The sequence below is a fragment of the Suncus etruscus genome, chromosome 11 (genome assembly GCF_024139225.1).
Source record: "Suncus etruscus isolate mSunEtr1 chromosome 11, mSunEtr1.pri.cur, whole genome shotgun sequence".
In the NCBI taxonomy this organism is placed as follows: Eukaryota; Metazoa; Chordata; class Mammalia; order Eulipotyphla; family Soricidae; genus Suncus; species Suncus etruscus.
In genome coordinates this window covers 79,282,472-79,301,191 of record NC_064858.1, presented here as the reverse complement: position 1 = coordinate 79,301,191, position 18,720 = coordinate 79,282,472, and positions in this window count along the sequence as shown.

Below are 18,720 nucleotides of genomic sequence, written 5' to 3'. Positions count from 1 at the left end.
AAAAGAAGGGGACTCTGGGTGTGTGTGTGTGGAGTCTCTGGTTGTTCCAGAGGTTGGTTGCTGCTGTGTTCAATAATTTATTTCTTTTGATTTTTGGGTCACACCAGTGATGCTCAGGAGTTACTCCTGGCTCTGCACTTAGGAATCGCTCCTGATGGGCTCAGGGAACCATATGGGATGCTGGAGATCAAACCTGGGTCTGCCACTGTGCAAGGCCCTACCTGATGATGTGCTATCTCTTAGACCCTCTGCCAGGGGTTGTGTTCATTTACACATCTTTCTTTGACTGCCTCCATTGAGCAGAGGCAAAAGAGTAGGCTGGGAGTGGGTAGGTGGGTGGAAGGTGGGGGGTGGGGACATATGGGGCTAGGACTGGTATTAGTTCCTTCCCCATGTACCTTCCAGAAGTTTGGCATGGGGATGGCTGTGGGCAAGGTTAGGAGACAGTGATGAGACTTCCTGGACAAGGGTGTAGATCTAGGCTTTGAACCTGGTCCCAGGCCTGTCCTCCATCTGGCATGTGGAACATTCTGGGAGCTTGAAGATGTCTCAATCCTCATTCCTTCCCTTCCTGTAGGTTGCCAACAAGCCCTGGTTTCCCATTCCTTTAGAGATCTGAGTCCATTCTCTGTGATCAGGGCTGCCACATCTCAATTTCTAGAAGTCCAGACAGAATAGAACTTGGCAATGGCAAATGGGCCCCTCTGCTCCCCTCCCAGCCACATCCACACTGCTCCTAGCTACTGGGCTGCACAGCACTAATCTATGTGGACAGGGCGTGTGTATTTGCCCAGGTGGGGGAGCTGTGGGTGTGTCCAGGCTCCACCAAGTCTGTAAGTGAGCTGTACCTGTTTTTGTTGAAACAGACTCCAAAGTTGAGGGCAGGGGTTGAGGGTACAGCTGCAGGGAGTGGTGTAGACCTGGTTCCAGTCCAGGCCACCATTGCCACTAGCAGCTGGCACAGTGAGCAGCCCTTCCTTGGTGTGCTGAGCTGAGAGGTTGAGAGCTCAGAACACAGGGGCATCAGAGTGTGCAGGGAACACTGAAGGCCTGTCTCCAATCCCAACAACCCCCCTCAAAGGTGCTGTTTCCTGCTGTCCAGTCCTCCCACGGCACCTCCCACCTCCTCCTATCCAGTTCCCATGTTATGGGCTTTGACACAATCACAAATTTCATTCTTGGTGGAAATAGGTTAGAGCTTTTATCCAGGCTGTGACTCTATTTGGGCAACAGCTCCTAGGAAGAAATTAAATTTGTGTGTATATGTGTTGAGGGTGTGTGTGTTCGGGAGGGTGGGATGGTGGCAGTTTGAGCCATATCTGGTGTTGCACTGGGCTTGCTCCTGTCTCTATGAGTGGTAATCACTCTCGCAGTGCTTAGGGGATTTTATGTGGTGTGGGGCATTGAACTCTAGTCAACCTCATGTAAAGTGAGCGCCTTAACCACTGATAATTTTGGCTTTGGGTTACCATCTGGGGCTTAGGGAAACGTAAAGTGGCAGAGACTGAACTTGGGGGTCTCACATATACCAGGCATGTACTCCCCCAGTTCTTTCATTATCTCCCAGGCGCCAATAAAACCATTTTATGACAAATTGTAAACATTTATATTTAACTGAATCATCAAACATTTCATAAAACGATTATCAACTAACAGCCCTCTGCTCCACATGTGCCGGTTCCCAGGAGTGGAGGAGGGGAGGGTTGGAGCCCAGGGCAGGCACTGGGACCCCAGGAAGGGGCATCTTTTTTGTTTACTGAGACTTTGAGTCAACATTTTCCATTGTGCCCCACTAGTTGCTCCCCAAAACCAACACCTGCCTTATCAGGCCCTACCCCAGATTGTGGGTGTTCATGGGGATGGGTTGCGGCCCAAGGCCCCACCAATAGTCCAGTTTCCACACCCCAAGTATTTGCTCAGGGAAAGGCAGGGGAGCTCCAGGGAAGACTGTGCCCCTCCCACATCCCCTTGAAGGTGGTCCTCTGGGACAAGGATAGGGTTCAGAGCTGCCAGTTTTCTTGCTCTCCCTCTCCCTCTCTCTCCCTTCCTGCCTCCCTCCCTCCGTCCCTCACCCCCCCCCTCTCTCTCACACACACACACACACACACACACACACACACACACACACACACACACACACACACACACACACACACACACACACACACACACACACACACACACACACACACACGGAAAGATGAATATGGATGTTTCTGAGCCCTGCTCCAGGCACTTCTTGTACCTTATTTTCCCTCTCTGCATGCTTGAGAAGCACACGTCACAGCCTGGATCATGCACAGAGGGAACACAGCATAGATAGTGTCTGAGTGCTTTTGACAGCACCAGGTTATATCCTTTGTACATAATTGACAGCTCAAACTCTTAAGCCTTGATTTGTTTTTGACTAGGCAATTAATGCCCTTTGTTTACAGCTGTAAAGAGCCAAAGAACCTCCCTCCTGGCCAGTCACTAGCTTTCTCTCCAGGAGGATTCTGTTACTTATTTCTTGTAATTCATCACAAGTCAAATTGATGGACAGCTATGTTTCACTTAATGCTGTGGGGGGCTGTGGAGGTAGCTCAGTGATGCAGGAAATGCTTTGAAAGCATGAGGCTCTCCCTCCTCCCTCTCTCCCTCCCTCCCAAATTTCCTCCCTCCCTCCCTCCCTCCCTTCCTTCCTTCCTTCCTTCCTTCCTTCCTTCCTTCCTTCCTTCCTTCCTTCCTTCCTTCCTTCCTTCCTTCCTTCCTTCCTTCCTTCCTTCCTTCCTCCTCCCTCCCTCCCTCCCCCCTCCCTCCCTTCCTCCCTTCCTTCCTTCCTTCCTTCCTTCCTTCCTTCCTTCCTTCCTTCCTTCCTTCCTTCCTTCCTTCCTTCCTCCTTCCTTCCTTCCTTCCTTCCTTCCTTCCTTCCTCCCTCCTTTCTTCCCTCCCTCCCTCCCTCCCTCCCTTCCTTTCTTCCCTCCCTCCTTCCTTCCCTTCCTTCCTTCCTTCCTTCCTTCCTTCCTTCCTTCCTTCCTTCCTTCCTTCCTTCCTTCCTTCCTTCCTTCCTTCCTTCCTTCCTTCCTTCCTTCCTTCCTTCCTTCCTTTCTTTCCTTCCCTCCCTCACTTCTTTCCTCCCTCCCATCATTTGTGCCACTTGTCAGTGCTTAGTGACTCCTCTGGCTCTGAGCTTGGGGGTCACTCCAGGCAGTACTTGGGGAATCATGTGTGCTGGGGTTTGAATCCAGGCCTCCTGCATGCCAAACATGCATCCACTCATTCTAGGTGGTGCTCGTGGAACCATATAGGATGCCACGGATAGAATCAGGGTTGGCTACAGGCAAGGTAAGTGCCCAACTTGCTGTTTCTCCAACCCTCTTCAGCACTGGGTTTGAGCCTCAGTACCACGCCCCTATCTGCAACTATACTAAATAAAACCAAAAACATTCCAATGACAAATTCTATAAGGGGATCTAGGCTCTGCCATGCAGCCTACTGTGGCGTAGGTTTTATCTCTTTTTGGTGGGGGCACACTCGTTGACGCTCAGGGATTACTCCTGGCTATGTGCCCAGAAATCGCTCCTGGCTTGGGGGGACCTTATGGGATACCAGGGAGATCAAACTGCAGTCTGTCCTAGGCTAGCACTTGCGAGGCAGATGCCTTACCTCTAGCACCACTGCTTCGGCTCCAGGTTTTACCTTTTTTGTTTTGTATAACCACACTGTGATATTTGGGTGAGGATGAACTTCCACCCCATTTCTCAGGACCTGCCTCTGTTGCTAACTGCTGCATGACTAAGGACAATTCCTAAGAGACATGCATTCTCTTTCTTTATCTGTAGAAGGAATGCTGTGCTCTCTGTATATTGTGTCCTGCGGTAACAGTCATTAAACACTGCTCCTTCTGGATCAGTAGGTCACTGCCTCACTGTTCATTGCTCACTGCATCCATCTGTGGGCACTGATTCTGGAAGCAGCTCCTATTGTCAGGTCCTTTACCTCTTTTACCCAATCACAGAGACATGGTTAACGTGGTAGGACACGTGTGAGGTGGCACTTGTGAGGGTAACAGAATCAGTCCTGGGATGGCTGAATTCAAGTACAATATTATAGAGAGAGTTATTATTATTGTTATTATTATTTTGTGTTTTGGGGCCACACCTGGTGGCATTCAGGGGTTACTCCTGGCTCTGCACTCAGAAATCATTCCTGGCAGGCTTGGAGGACCATATGGGATATTCAGGGATTGAACCCAGATTGGCCATGTCCAAAGTAAATGCCCTACCCGCTGTGCTATTGCTCCGACTCCAAAGAGAGAATTTTTAAATTAAAAAACTGGGCTGGAGTAATAGCATTTGCCTTAAACATGGCCAATCTGAGTTCAATCCCTGGCATCCCATATGGCCTCAAGCCTGCTAGGAGTGATCTCTGAGCTCAGAGCCAGGAGTTACCACTGAGTATCAGCAGGTGTGGCCCAAAACCCAACCAACCAACCAACCAACCAACCAACCAACCAACCAAACAAACAAACAAACAAACATAAAACAGAACCAAAAAACAACCCCAAACCAAAAAAACTTTTCATTGGATTGCTGTAGAATTACAGAGATATAAAGCTATTCATGATTGAGTTTCAGGTGTAAAGTGTTCCAACACCCGTCCCCTTCAGCAGTGTCCACTTCCCTCTACCAATGTCCCCAGTTTTCCTCCTGCCTCTATGGCAGGCACAATTTTTTTCTTCTTTCCTCTAACCCCTTTTAGGCACTGTGGTTTACCTTATTGTTATTCATAGGATATCATGCATGTCATTTTACCTTCTTTCAGCATCTAATCCCAGTCTTGAGTGACTACTTTCCTTTATCATTGTCATAATGGTCCCCTCCCAGACTTACTGCTCAGATCTGCCCCATCCCCAAGTGGCAAGCTTCCTACTAAGGACCAGCTTAGAGACTTTAAAAAAAAAAAGCTGCATTCTTATTGGACTGACTTCATTTTCTAGAAAAGCCAAATGTGAAGAAGTCCCAGGCTTGATTGGTCTAGTCAGTGGTCCTCAAACTACGGCTCATGGGCCACATATTGTATGTGTTCCTGTTTTGTTTCTTCACTTCAAAATAAGATATATGCAGTGTGCATTGGAATTTGTTAATAGTTTTTGTTTTTACTATAATCCGGCCCTCCAACGGTCTGAGGGACAGTGAACTGTCCCCCTGTTTAAAAAGTTTGAGGACCAGGGCCGGAGCGATAGCACAGTGGTAAGGAGTTTGCCTTGCATGCGGCCAACACAGGACTGACCCTGGTTCAAATACTAGCATCCCAAAAGGTCCCCTGAGCCTGCAAGAGCGACTTCTGAGTGTAGAGCCAGGAGTAACTCCTGAGCACCACCAGGTGTGACCCCCCCTGAAAAAACAAACAAACAAACAACAAGTTTGAGGACCACTGGTCTAGATGAACCAGACATTACTCCTTGCCCCCCTCCCTTCCAGGAATCAAATGGTGAGTCTGGGCCATTCCAGGGGATAGGACATGTAGGGAGGGAGGAGAACAGTCCTCTGGCTGGTGGCAGGGCCTGGAGGAAGGAGAGAGCCTGGTAGATCTCTGTGGGTGGATCTTAGTTACTGGTTTCAGCATTCCTTTTCCCCTTCCTGGTAACAGAACACTCTCTTTTTGAGCAATATATAAACATACCAAAATACAGAAGGTGACCTGGGGGTTTCCACTGGACTCTCCTTGCAGCAGACTATTTTCTTCATCCCTGGACAGTCCTTCTGGCCCCTGCCAGAAAGTACTTTTTAAAAACAATCCAGGCTAAACTACTCTTAAACAGTCTCCTTATGTACACTACCAGGATGAAGCCCTATATCCTGAAGCTGTCCTACTCAGCCTCAGCTACCTCTTAAGCTCTTCACTGGGCTCCCTCTGCCATGTTGCTCTGGGCCTGAACATTCTGCCTCCTGTGTCTCTGACAGTTCCTGCTTGATGATCCCTTTGGCCTAGGCAGCTGCCCAGGAGGTCCTCTGCAGGTCGAAAGCTGGCAGCATTTCTGTAATAAACCTCACTGCCTGCTATAGTTTTTCCCTGGAGAGGGGGGCATTACTCCTTCTGTAGTAATGTTTTCTTTTTCTTTTTTTTTTTCTTTTGGCCACATCCAGTGATGCTCAGGGGTTACTGCTGGCTCTGCCCTCAGAAATCGCTCCTGGCTTGGGGGACCACATGGGACTCCAGGGAATCAAACCATGGTCCGTCCTAGGTTCGCACATGCAAGAAGGCAAACACCCTATTGCTTGTGCCACTGCTCTGGCCCCTGCAGCAGTGTTTTCTTTTTTTTTTTTTGTTTTTGTTTTTGGTTTTTGGGCCACACCCGTTTGACGCTCAGGGGTTACTCCTGGCTATGTGCTCAGAAATCGCCCCTGGCTTGGGCGGACCATATGGGACGCCGGGGGATCGAACCGCGGTCCTGATCCTTGGCTAGCGTTTGCAAGGCAGACACCTTACTTCCAGCGCCACCTACCCGGCCCCATGCAGCAGTGTTTTCTAAAGGCCAACCATACAGAGTAGACTGTAAGCTCCATGTGGGCATGACTTCATCTCATCTGCCTGATTATCTACCGATTCCCAATGCCTAGCACATTGTGGGCACATGGTAGGTGGTCAGTAAAAAAAAAATTATTCAGGAAAAAGTGAGAGAAATATTTTCATGTGATGGTCATCTGTTTCTTTTTCATTTAGCTTCTGCCACTTTAATCCCTTTAAAATTTCTAATTTAAGGCATAATAATGGGGATTGTCCAGATTGCAATCTGTTTCTGACATTCCAATGTGTGTTGTCACTGGCGTATGACTGGATGGATGTATCTGCTTCTCATCAGCTGTCTAGTTTGTAGGGCTGTGAATGATGTTTTAAATAGACAAGTGGTCCATAGCAGAACAAAGGTGCCCCACCACTGGTTTAAAGGAAGACTGATCCAACTGCACAGATGATGATTTGGGATATTTGGGGGGGGGGTGGTTTGGGCCACACCCAGTGATGCTCAGGGGCTATTCCTGGTTCTGTGCTCAGAAATCACTCCTGGCTTGGGGAACCATATGGAATGTTGGGGATTGAACCAAGGTTCGTCCTGGGTCAGCCCATGCAAGGCAAATGCCCTACTGCTGCTCTATTGCTCCGGTCCCTGATTTGGGATTTTTTTTTTTTTTTGGTCTGTTTAGTTTTTGGTTTTTGAAACAGCCCAGATGCTCAGTGTTTACTCCTGGCTCTGCTCAGGGGTTACTACTGGTAGAGCTGGGGGGACCATATGGGGTGCCAGGGATCAGTCAGTTGCATGTAAGGCAAGTGCCCTACCCATTGTACTATTACTTTAGCTTACTCCTGTGTTGGCTTTTTATCTATTTATTAATTTTTTATTATAACATGAATTTCCAAGTTGTTCATGATGCAATTGATTTAGGCATTAAAAGTTCCAACATTAATCCCACTAGCAGAGTGACCTTCTCTCCACCAATGCCCCCAGTTTCCTGCCCACTACCCCAGCCTGCCCCCTTGAAGGCAAAACCATATTTATTTCATATTGCTCGGTACATGTGTTTGGCTTTTTTTGTTTGTTTGTTTTTGGTTTTTGGGTCACACTCGGCAGCGCTCAGGGGTTACTCCTGGCTCTACACTCAGAAATCGCTCTTGGCGGGCTCGGGGACCATATGGGATGCCAGGATTCGAACCACTGTCCTTCTGCGTCTAAGGCAAATGCGTACCGCTGTGCTATCTCTCCGGCCCCAATGTGTTTGGCTTTTAAAGCATATCTCTAGAATGTGACCTTGGCTTCATGGTCACAATGGGCAACAGCTCTGTAAGTGCGTAGGGAAAGAGCAGAGCAAGAGCTGTACCTGTCATGCCACATTACTGGAGCTGGGGAGGGAGAGAGCGGAGGAGCAAGATGGCGGAGGTGAATGCAAAGACGGTTACAACAGGGACCTTGACCTCGGACTACTTCCAGCTTACCTAGATATCAATCCACATTCCAGAAAAGTCAACTTAGTTTGTTCTGACTCTCAGCAAACATTCATTGGTCATCTGGGCTGAGTCAGCCGCCCTGTGGAGAAAGGAGTGGGTGTTTGGTATACAGCAGGGGGAAGGGTTACCCTGCTTGATGGGTTTAGGTGAGCAAGGCATGAAGCTGCTGGCCTCCCTTTCTTCTCATTCTGTTCTCACTTAAAAATAATAGATCCACATTCTTGCTGTGCCCCAGTGACAATATTGAACCCAGTACTTCACACATACAAGACCAATTCTCTACTGCTGAGCTCCATCTGTAGATCTACAGACATTGCATTCTTTCTACCTTCTTTGCAGTTAGCTGTGCTCACATGAACAAAGGATAGAAGTGTCTGGGGGAGGAGGCAAGTTCTGGGAAGTGTGAGGAAAGGAACACACACATACAGTCTATGGTTCAGCAGCTCTCTTGGGATATGAGGTGACTTAACAATAGATGCCATTAGTGGGAGAGCAAGGCAGAGATGGCACCGGGGTTGCTGCCACTAGTCTTGGGCAGATTATTCCTACATGTCTGGAAACCGAGAGATCAATACACTGTCTGGACTGAGCCATCATTATCTCATTCTGACACTCCCAGTTGATACTGATCTTGCTCCAGCATCATTTCAGCTGGTGACAGGAGGGACCCAGGACACTGAGCAGAAGGGTGCTGACTGGACCAAGTCAACTGGCTTCCAACCCTGTCCACACCCTGCCCTCTGTCTACTTTCTCTGGGCCCGAACCCTATGACTCAATAGGTCTTTCAGTTCTGCCATTTTATCTCTTGGGCATGTTGGTGAGTTTCCAAGGTTAGAATACCAAGCCAAGAAATTTGTAGTGAGTGTTGCTAGAGATTTTCGGGGTTGTATTTTAGAAGAGACTTGATGGTGTTTTAGGAAGAGGAATCTAGCCTCTTCTAAGAGGGTCATTTTCTCAGTGCCAGTGATGTAGGGCAGTGCTAAGTGGGTACTGGCTTTGCCACCCTCATTGGGCACGTCCCCACTTCACAGGGGTGTGCAACGGACACAGTGCAATGCAATGTAGGGAAGATGCTCTGTGAAGACCAGAGACATTTGCCCTTTCCCCCAGGAGAGCCTTCTGGAATCTGTGACCCTTACCGTCTCTGGCACCACACCCACTCCCCAGCCATTCTGGGGACATCCAGAAGCAGTGAGCTGGGAATCTGCATGGGACCCTGAGCACCTGCCTGTTCCCTCTATCGTTCACTTTGTCTTCCTCACTTCTGTCTCAGCCTTACAGTCTTCAAAGTGTTCACCGAAGCGTCGCTTGGTTTGATTCTCACCTGTCCTCTGTGAGGAAGCTCAGTTCTTTTTAAGGGGTGAGTGACCAGGCTCAGTGCCAAAGAAGGGAAGTCACCAACTCGGTTGCTGGGCTCAGAACAAAGGGTTCTAAATCTGCAGATTGGGGTAGATTGGGGAAGATTTTGAGCCCTTTAAAGGAAGGAGGAAACTTGTGTAATAAAGGGAGAGGACCCCCTCCCCATGAACAGCGAGGTGGGAGAAAGAGGGCTCCCACTTTCTCATCTTGGGGCCAGAGGACACTCTTACAGGCTTCAGTTGCCCCCTGAAGGCCATTATGAGTATTGCCGCATTGGAGACGACATCTGGGATGTTTCTCCAAACACTTTTTTTTTCTTTCTTTCTTTTCTTTCTTTTTTTGTACTAAGGTTTTTCTTTTTTTTTTTTTTTTTTTTTTTTGTTTTTGGGCCACACCCGGTGACGCTCAGGGGTTACTCCTGGCTATGCGCTCAGAAGTCGCTCCTGGCTTGGGGGACCATATGGGACGCCGGGGGATCGAACCGCCGTCCGTCTCCTAGGCTAGCACAGGTAAGGCAGGCACCTTACCTCGAGCGCCACCGCCCGGCCCCGTACTAAGGTTTTTCAATGGTGTCATAAAACTAGCATGAGGAATTAAAAGACAGGGTTTATTTTTACCTACTCTCTAGTACTTTTAATACTTTTTTTTAATTTAACCCACTTTATTACATACATGATTGTATTTGGGTTTCATTCATGTAAAGAACACCACCCATCACTAGTGTAACATTCCCATCACCAATGTCCAAAATATCCCTCCTCCCCACCCAACCCCTGCCTGTACTCTAGACAGGCTTTCTATTTCCCTCATACATTCTCATTATTAGGATAGTTCAAAACGTAGTTATTTCTCTCTCTCTTTTTTTTTTTTTTGGTTTTTGGGTCACACCCGGCGGTGCTCAGGGGTTACTCCTGGCTGTCTGCTCAGAAATAGCTCCTGGCAGGCACGGGGGACCATATGGGACACCGGGATTCGAACCAACCACCTTTGGTCCTGGATCGGCTGCTTGCAAGGCAAATGCCGCTGTGCTATCTCTCCGGGCCCAGTTATTTCTCTAAACTCATCCGTGTTTGCGGTGAGCTTCATGAGGTGAGCTGTAACTTCCAGCTTTTTTCTCTTTTGTGCCTGAAAATTATTATTGTAAAAATGTCTTTCACTTTTCTTAAAACCCATAGATGAGTGAGACCATTCTGCGTTTTTCTCTCTCTCTGACTTATTTCACTCAGCATAATAGATTCCATGTACATCCATGTATAGGAGAATTTCATGACTTCATCTCTCCTGACAGCTGCATAATATTCCATTGCAAACACTTTTTTTTTTTTTTCAATCCAGCTCTGGTCTTCCAGTGGGGTCTATTGAGTCAATGGAGGTATCTTAGAAACGTGTGAAAGTTAAAATTCAAATGCCCGGATCTTGGGTAAGAAAATGTGGATAGACTTGCTGCTTACACTTGAAAAAAATGCTTGAATATTCCTGTTGACAAAGCATAATTCTTTCCACGGTGCCTCCTGCAACAGGACATCCAGCTTCCTCACTGTAATGGAAATATTAACACAGGATTATTTACTTTTCTTCTTATCGAAAGTGGAAATGGCACCTTGCAGGCTTCACAGTGGGGATAGTAAAAGGGAGTGGAGTGGGTTTGAGCCAATATACGACCTGTGCCAGAGCGCCCCCCTGGCGTGAGGCTCTGGTTTAGTAGCTCTGTTCTGCTACCCTCAAGCTCTGCCTGAGCCACTTGCATGCTTTCTTTCTTTCTTTCTTTCTTTCTTTCTTTCTTTCTTTCTTTCTTTCTTTCTTTCTTTCTTTCTTTCTTTCTTTCTCTCTTTTCTTTCTTTCTTTCTTTCTTTCTTTCTTTCTTCTTTCTTCTTTCTTCTTTCTTTCTTTTTTTCTTCTTCTTTCTTTCTTTCTTTCTTTCTTCTTTCTTCCTTCCTTCCTTCCTTCCTTCCTTCCCTTCCTTCCTTCCTTCCTTCCTTCCTTCCTCCTTCCTTCCTTCCTTCCTTCCTTCCTTCCTTCCTTCCTTCCTTCCTTCCTCCTTTCTTTCTTTCTTTCTTTCTTTCTTTCTTTCTTTCTTTCTTTCTCTTTCTCCTTTTCTTTTCTTTCTTCTCTTTATCACTCCCAGAAGGGCTCAGGGAACCATATGCAGTGCTGGGATTGAACTTGCTGGGTCAGTCACATGCAAGGCAAGTGACTCTCCTTTGTACTATTCCTGGCAGTTACACACACCATTTCTTAAAGTTAGCTATGAGCAAAAGGTGATATAAAATGCTAATAGCTTTTACTGTTGATTGAAACAACATTCTAGATACAGTTGATCTTTGAACAAAGGACTCCAACTAAGGGGTGCAAATTCCTCAGGGTCAGACAAATCTGTGCATGACCTACAGTTGACTATCCCGTTGTTGTCTACAGTTGTCTATACCCCGGATTCAACCTACTGATGCTCACAGCTGTTGGTGTGATGAATGTGGAACCTGTGCATCCAGGGAATCTTCCTCCAAACTGTGGTGTCCAAGAGTCAGTTGTTTTGGGTTAAACACATATTCTTTAAAAATGAATGCTTTTCGTGGGTGTTTATTGTTCCAAATGGATTTCAGAAGTGTTTGATCCACTTCTTTGAAAAATGTCATGGGCATCTTTGAATGAAAAAATGCTCCACATCTGGGCCGGTGAGGTGGCACTAGAGGTAAGGTGCCTGCCTTGCAAGCGCTAACCAAGGAAGGACCTTGGTTTGATCCCCTGGCGTCCCATATTGTTCCCCCAAGCCAGGGGCAATTTCTGAGCGCTTATCCAGGAGTAACCAATGAGCATCAAACAGGTGTAGCCCAAAAAACAAAAACAAAACAAAACAAAATGCTCCACATCACTAATCATCAGGGAGATGCAAATCAAAATTACAATGAGGTACCATCTCACACCACAGAGACTGGCACACATCACAAAGAACAAGAACTATCAGTGCTGGCGGGGATGTGGAGAGAAAGGAACTCTTATTCACTGCTGGTGGGAATGCCGTCTAGTCCAGCCTTTATGGAAAACAATATGGAGATTTCTCAAAAAACTGGAAATTGAACTCGCATATGATCGAGCTATTCCACTCCTAGGGATATACCCTAGGAACACAAAACTACAATTCAAAAATTCCTTCCTCACACCTATACTCATCGCAGCGCTATTTACATTAGCCATACTCTGGAAACAATCAAGATGCCCTTCAACAGATGAATGGCTAAAGAAACTGTGATACATATACACAATGAAATATTATGCAGCTATCAGGAAAGATGAAGTCATGAAATTTTCTTATATGTGGATGTACATGTTGTTGCTCCATTTGTTGGGTCCCGTTTACTCCTTTGTTGATTGTGTATCTGCAAAGAACTCCCAGAATGAGAAATTGATTCCCATCCTCTTGTCCCCTTTCGGGGGGGAGATCTTGGTAATATTATTCCGCAGCAAATAATCCACACAGACAGGAGGGATAAGGGGTAAAAGGCTGGGTGAAGAGAGTCCTTTGTCAGCCTGCTGCTAGCTCCAAAACACACTTAAAGCCAGCCAGCCACCTCTGGCAAAAAACCCCTAATACTTAGCTCCCAAACTATTTATTTAGCTCTCAACAGCGCCCCCACCTGGAAGGTCAAGGTAGGACAACAGGCAAAGAATAATCTTATGAAAATATTTTCATATACAACAATTCTCCCTTTTTAGTAAAGAAATAATAATAGGGCCGGGCGGTGGCGCTAGAGGTAAGGTGCCTGCCTTGCCTGCGCTAGCCTAGGACGGACCACGGTTCGATTCCCCGGTGTCCCATATGGTCCCCCAAGCCAGGAGCGACTTCTGAGTGCATAGCCAGGAGTAACCCCTGAGTGTCACCGGGTGTGGCCCAAAAACCAAAAAAAAAAAAAAAAAAAAAAAAAAAGAAACAATAATAGTATACAGAAGTAAGTAATTTTTTATATAATTATAAAAAGAACAACTAAGCAATAAGAAAAGAGCATTATGTTAAGTGAAATAAGTCAGAGGGAGAGAGATAGACACAGAATAGTCTCACTCATCTATGGGTTTTAAGAAAAATTAAAGATGTTACTGTAATAAGGCCCAGGGTCAATAGAGTTAAGGGCTGGAAGGGCTGAAAGAATAATATCACAATTTTAAGTTCACCACAAAGGGAAATAACTACACTAACAACTAGCATGCCAATGTTAAAGAATGAGAGAAGTAGAATGCCTGTCTCGAATACAGGAAGGGGTGAGGATGGAGGGGGCATTGGTGGTGGGAATGTTGCACTGGTGAAGGGTATTCTGTTTATAACTGAAACCCAACTGCAAACATGCTTGTAATAATGGTGCTTAAATAAAGATTTATATGAAAAAAGAATGCTTTTTTTTGTTGTGTTTGTTTGTTTTTATATATATTATTTTGTGTTGGGGCGACAACTGAAGGCACTCGGGTTACTCCTAGCTCTAAATTTAGAAGTTGCTCCTGGAAGACTTTGGGAACATATGGGATGCCGATGATTAACCCGGGCTCGTCCTGGGTCAGCAGTGTGCAAGGCAAACACCCTACCACTTTGCTATCCCTCTGGCCCCAATGCTTTGTCTTTTTACTTTGTGAGGATGACTACTAGAAGAATTTAAACTTAAACCTACATTTTGAGGCCCATATTATGCTTCCAGTTGGCCAGTCTGGGGAGTGTTGGGAAAGTTACTAGGGCACCCATGGGCTTGGAGGGATCCTTGGAAGTGTGTGTGGTGGATTTGGGATAAAGTTGGGTGCTAAAGAGGATATAATATGGAGTTCCTGTGCCTTTCCTGTATCCCCAAATCTTGGGAAGCCCTTTATTCAGCCTCTTTTTACTGTGAACCCACAATGATATAGCCACAGAGTATCTAGTACCTTAATACAGAAGTATTAAAGTATCTAGTACTTTAATATCTTTTACAGCAGATATTGGCATATATCTTGATTTTGAAATGTTGATATTTAATTTAAATATGTAGAGATACATATTTGGTGAGGTGGTGCTAGAGGTAAGGTAAGGCAGATGCCTTGCAAGTGCTAGCCAAGGAAGGATTGCAGTTCGATCCCCCGATGTTCCATATGGTTCCCCCAAGCGAGGGGCAATTTCTGAGTGCTTAGCCAGGAGTAACCCCTGAGCATCAAATGGGTGTGGCCAAAAACAAACAAACAAAAAAAATCTGCTACTAAAAATGTAGAGATACACTTTCCTGGTCCAGGCCACAAGCACCATTGTATATCTCCCCTTTAAAAAAAGTGAAGCAAAAAGAGTTTTTATTGAAAGAAATTTATAGATATGAGGGGAAAAGGAGGGAGGGGGGAAAGGAGAGAGTGAGCAAGAGCAAAAGCAAGAGAAGGTGAGAGAGAGAGAGAGAGGAAAGAAGAGAGGAAAGGAGATAGAGAGAGAGAAAGAGAGAGAGAGAACCTGTGAGCCTGGGTTTCTTGGTTGGGATCTGAACACTTCTCTTTGGAGCTTGTTAGAAGTAGAGTCTGAGACGGGGCAGAGGGTCAAATTCCCACAGACAGGCACTGATGTCAGCAGAGAAAGGAGAAGGGCTACAGATGAAAGGCCTGCAGATGTCCCACACTTGGTCCTCCTCCATCTGTCAAACTCTAAGAATCAGTATCATCATTGTGGGGTACAGGGCACAGTGGCAGGGACGCAGGAGTCAGAGAGAGCCCTCATTTCCCCTGCAGTCTGCTGCTCTGCCTGTCTGGACCTGCAGAACGGGCACCAAGTGGTGAAAGGAGGGAAGAGGTCATACCAGAGCATACAGGAGGTTCTCTAGGTATCCACTAGAAGGCAGCAGAGGAGCGGGAAAGCCTCAGAGCCAGCGGCTCTCAGCACTCTGCTTCCCAGAGCCAGCCCTGGGCAGCTGTCATCAGAGCACAGGGTGACTTTGTGTCAATCATAGGCAGCTCCCATGTTCCTGGAGAATGAAGCCATGTTCTAAGGCATATCTTGTGAGTGGAGCTTAAGTTGGATTTTAGTTCCCATTCATTTCAGCCCTGGAAACCCAGAGGACAATGTGTGTGTGTGTGTGTGTGTGTGTGTGTGTGTGTGTGTGTGTGTGTGATGCACATTTGCCCGTGTGTATGTGTGTACACATGTATTTGTGTGTGCATACAGATAACAGATACTAGGAGCCAAGGCACTGAGGATCTAAGAGGCACCATGCTCTGGCAGTACTTGTCCATTAGCTTTAGGGGTGGAGGTGTGGGTTGTTGACATACCAGGTGAAAGGCAGCAGACTGCCACTAGAGGGCGCCACACTCCTAGGTGCCAGGCAGGCAGCAGGTGCCAGGCCAGAGTCAGGGTGTTGGCAGGTGAAGCTGTGGACAGTGGAGGTGGATGACGCCCCAAAGGACATGCACAGCACGCACTGAGGCTGATCAGAATCAGGTGTTATCTGAATCCCTGGCACTGAGGCCTGGCCCCTGCCATGTTGGGCTCCATGGGGGAAGCTGAGCATATGGCGGAGCTGGATGAGAAGTCAGGCAGAGCCCTGTTGCAGGGTACAGGGTGTTCTTTGCAGCCATGGCCCACAAGCTTGCTCAACCCCAGCCACTGAGCACCTTGTGGTTCTTTGGGGAACCAAAGATCTGCACACCTGTCAGTTTTTGTGGGTGCTGTCTAGCTTGCAGTGCAGGCCCCTGTGTAACCCAACTGATCAATGAATTATTTTTCCTAACTTATGTGGATGTTACTTCCTTCTGAGGCCAGGCTCCCCACTCCCTTTCACACTCCCCCACCTCCCTTCATGCATTGCAGAAATGTGAGCCGGCGAAGGCAAGGTCTGTCCGGAAAGTATCTGCACTGTGATGCTGGAGCCAGAAATATCCCGGATGAGTGAAAGGACGGGCTGACCTCCACCACAGCCTCAGCCTTCCACATCCTCTTGCTAATAGTGGCAGTGTTCAGCACAAAAAGAAGACAGGGATCCATGTATATATGTGTGTGAATGTGTTGTGTGTGTGTTCCTGTGACTGCAGAATGTATGCATGTGAAACACTAACTCCCCAACAGAGGGCGCAAGAGGACAAGTTCCCAAGGAACCCAGAGTGTGCTTACAGGCCTGGACAGGCATGGAAAGGCTATTTACGCCCTTTGGAAAGGCATGTGTGAGTGTTTGTGTTTTTGTATGTGTCTCTGTGTCTGTATGTGTCTGTATGTCTGTGTCTCTGTGTATGTGTGTATATTCCTATCGGTATATGTGTGTTTCTGCATCTGTGTGTGTATGAACATCTGTGTCTCTGTAAGTGTATATGTGTTTGTCTGTGTCTGTGTGTCTCTCTGTGTGTATATGCTCACACAAGTCTACTTGCTTAAAATTTTTTTCCTGAAAGTCTAGCAGAGACTTTTTTTTTTAAAAAAACTTTATTGATTGATTGGTTGTTGGTCCACACCCAGTGGTGCTCAGGGGTCACTCCTAGCTCTGCACTCAGAAATCACCCCTGGCAGGCTGGGGGACATATGGGACGCTGGGAATCGAACCGGGCCCCTCCCTGGTTGGCCGCATGCAATGCAAAAGCTCTACCACTGTGCTATCTCTCCAGCCCCCAGAAGTACTCCTATTACCTTGTCAAAAACAATTCCTATATTGCTAGCAGCACCCGAATCCAGTTACTGAGCAGGACTAGCCTCTAGATATTCCTACCCTTCACCCTCCTTCCATTCAGGCATTTTTAAAATTTATTTTTATTTTTATGTTATTCTCAGCCCACAACAGGTGTTTTTAAATGGCTCTCAGGCAAAGAGCAGGAGGGGCAGGATAAACAGTTTGGGGGACTCCAAACTTTTTATTCACTAGCCTCTGGGGCCTGAGCCTCCACATTGTAGCTTCAGGAATTTTTCTGCTATCGGTGCCCAATCCATCTCTTTGCTGCCATTTTCCATTGCCCTTTGCCTGGGCCCCTCATTAGACAGCAGGCCCAGACCTCCTCTTTCCCAGAATGCCCAGGCCCTGTGTTCTGTTCAGTCCAGTTCTCGCTTGTCTTTCCAGCACCAGGAGTGGGCAGTGAGAGGCATGTCTGCACACCATTGTTTTAGAAAAGAGAGAAAAAATGGGGCCAGAGAGATAGCCATGAGGTAGGGCATTTGCCTTACATCCAGAAGGACGGTGGTTCGAATCCTGGCATCCCATATGGTCCCCCGTGCCTGCCAGGGGCGATTTCTGAGCATAGAGCCAGGAGTAACCCCTGAGCACTGCCGGGCGTGACCCCAAAACCAAACCAAACCAAACCAAAACCAAACCAAAATAATAAAAAACAAGGGTGTAACAAGGCTGGCAGGACTGTGTTGGGATGATTTTGAGCTCCAAATACCTAACATGCAGATGGGGACATGGGTCTTGAGCTATGGGTGTCTTTTATGGGGACTGCCTGGACTCCAGAGAGTGTGATGGGTTTGCGTTATTGGCGTGACTTTGGGCTTTGGGTACGACATACTGGGAGCGGATGGCCAAGCAGTTGTGTGCAGGGCTGCGTGCTGAGGAGGTGCAGATGTATGGGATGGTGTGTGTGTGTGTGTGTGTGTGTGTGTGTGTGTGTGTGTATGTGCGCGCGCAGATGTCTGGTTTGGGAACAGTGTGGATAAATTGACTTGTACATGGGGCTCTGAGTGTTTCTTTCTGTGGGAACCCAATATTGGTGAGGGGGTGAACCTGAAGAAAGAAAAGGGAGCAGGCCAGTGCAGGGGACCTCTGAGGCAGTGGCCCCTTTTCTTGAGATTCTTGTTGGTGGGGCCCTACCTGGCACCCAGATCTGGGTATAGCACCTGCCTGCAGAAATGGGCTAGGTGGAGCCCAGGCCCGGTCCCAAATGCTGAGATGGCAGGCCTGGGAGGAGGGGGTGGGGCTAGAGACATGCTGGAGCGGCACCCTGCTCTGTGCTGAGCTGGCAGCTGGAGTGGGGAGCAGGTGGGCCCCACCCAAACAGGCTGGGGCAGGCAGGGCAGGGTCTGTCTCGGGCCAGGGAAGGGCAGGAGCTGACGGGGCAAGCCTAGGCCTGGTTTTGCCAAATGGAAGATGGAGGGGCCGTGGTGTTGGGGACTCCGGTGCTAGGGGAGTGGGTCACAGTCTTGCTCTGTATGTGCCTTTGATGAGCGCACAGTTCTGTGCTTTTTTGCAGTGATACATGTCATGGTACCCAGGCATGCTTGTGAGCATGATTGTTGCATGTCATCCTGGGTTGTAAAAAGACATGTGTGGTACCTGTGGAAAACTTTGGTGTATCACATAGAGCTTGCCTTCTCCATGGTGTGTTTGTCTGAATGGGCCAGTGTGAATGAACATGTGTTTATGTGTGCATTAGCGTGAATGTGTGTGACTAAATGATTGTGTCAGTATGTAAACATG